This window comes from Pteropus vampyrus, unplaced genomic scaffold, assembly GCF_000151845.1.
Source record: "Pteropus vampyrus isolate Shadow unplaced genomic scaffold, Pvam_2.0 Scaffold18, whole genome shotgun sequence".
In the NCBI taxonomy this organism is placed as follows: domain Eukaryota; kingdom Metazoa; phylum Chordata; class Mammalia; order Chiroptera; family Pteropodidae; genus Pteropus; species Pteropus vampyrus.
The window spans coordinates 9209655-9212021 of NW_011888799.1; positions in this window are offsets into that span (position 1 = coordinate 9209655).

The window sequence follows — 2367 nt, forward strand, 5'->3', positions numbered from 1 at the left end:
CCCTAGGCAGGATGACAGAAGTGAGAAGGCAGAATGTCATAGTCAGAGAATGGAATTTGAATCACAAGACGTCAGAGGTGAAGCACAGCCAGAGGTGAAGCTCAGCCAGAGGACAACAGCCTCCCAGATCGTCATACTTCCAAGTTTCTAAAGTGGACAGAAGAAAATCATTTATTCAATCTTTTAGCGAATTCCAAAATTTATTATCCAATGCCAGGCTTTAGTTTTCATTCCTCTTTGGCGGTGTCTTAATGCCTTTTGTAGACGTGATTCTCAGAGACTGGAAAGGTAGACGTCACAATCGACGTGTTTGTATGCATTCAGTCACTGGGCTCCAAGATCTGGTCTGCAAAACCGGTCTCCAAGATGTTTTCTCTTGTTCAAGTCCTTGATAATACTTCTACTAACATCATCGAGATACAGGAATTTTATCTTGATACAAGACTCGGCAGGTTTCTCTCAACAGCACTATGGCTCACAGTCACCTAGCTCCTTCGCCTGCTCACGGAGTTGTTTGATTCTACATACACAATGTCATCAGTTCCTTCCTGCCCATTCCTACTATTGTCTTGTTAATCAAAGTCCCCCAAAGCTCTACTTTGACAAGTACAAAATGTTTCTTTTATTACACAAGCTATGATGCTCATTATAGGAAAAATGCTACTTAGCTAATACAAATTCAGTGTATATCATTTTAAACTTTTCTTCACAAAAACAAGTACATGCATAAATACTGAATTTTTGGTCAGTTTTATAAGATTCTACTTTAATTTAGCAATATAATACTAACATTTTACCAAGCTAATCAATACACATCTGTAGTATCAGTTCAAAAGGCTATAAAATATTTTCCCTTACTGGTGGAAATTTGGGTTATTTATTAAAAATTTGGGTGGTTTATAATTTTTAATTTTTAAATAGCACTTCAGTGAATATCTTTGCAGTTAAATCTTTGTGCATGTATTAAATTATTCCCTAAAAGTGGGTTTCCTGTCGAAGTATATGCGTTTTTATTGCCTTCTAACTCTTTCTTCCTCCTCCAGACTGCCCCTCACCCCAGAATACATTACACCTTCTTGTGGCAAAACTACTTCTCTAAAAATGATGGACTTGTAACCATTTTACTTCCCCATTCACAAACTGTCAACATTTCTCATTGTACAAAGGGAGAAATAGAGTCCAGATATCCTGCCATGGCATTTGTGGCCTTCCAGATCTGGACTCAACCTCCTTTTCATATAGGTTTCCCACATTCACCTTACTTTACACTCATCCATTCTGAATTCCACATTGAGGGATTACCCACTCTGCTGGTAGAATTCCTACTTCATTGGTCCAGATCCCAGCAGGAAGCAAGTGGCATTCTCAATCTGGATTATTTGTTGACTTTTTACCAAGGCGAGAGTAGAATTTGAGGAATACCAAAAGGCATAGTACAGGGACTCTGGGCAAACAACACCAGAGAGCCCTTAACACCCATGGGCCTGAAAAAGCAAGAGGAGATAGCAATGACTGGGGCCCAGTGAGAATAACTCTACCTGACAGGAGCTGTGACTTCTGCAGCAAACCCCTGACAATCAGGCAGAAAGCCAATGACTAAATATTCCAGCCCCATTTTCCTTCCACCTTCCAACCTTGTGCTGGAAATTGGCCAGGCCCAGCAAGAAGTCAGAAGGCATTGAAGCCCATGGATATGGTCCCTACAGGTAAGCCTCCTCTGGTAGTGAATAGTGAAGAGTGGATCTAATGGGACAAATGGAAAATTTCCAGCATGCTTTAAAGATTCTTACATGTTGTCTTCAAGTGTTTAGTGCTTCTCTTAGAGCATTTAATATATATGCATTTATTTGTTTTCTTTCTTACTGTCTGTCTTTTTCTCTGGACTCTAAGCTCAAAGAAGAGAGAAACGGTGAGTGCCTTATTTTTCACAAGGCCCAGTACGGTATCTGGCAGGTAGAAGGCATTCAACAAATACATGTGGGAAAAGAGGTATGAGAGAAATGGAGGGAGAAAAAAAAAAGAGAGAGTAAGGAGAGAGAGAGAGAAGAAAAAGAAGGAGGAGGAAGAGGAGGAGTGGGCAGTGGGGGGGTGGGGAATGCTTAGAGTAAGGGAACAAAAGACAAGGCAAAGGGAGCGCTTCCTCCTTTCCTCTCTCTCTCCCTTCCTCTACTCTGTGCCAGATGCTTTATAAATTATTTCAGCTACTAATCTTTCACAGCCCTATCAAAAAGGTGTTCAAACTTTATTTAATTGGAGAGGAAAAAACAAAAACAAAAAACAAGAGGCTTGGCAACGTTTAGGGCCTTGCCCAAGATCTCACAAGCTGGTTCTGAACGTGAGGGGCATACTCTGTCCCCACTGCTCCAC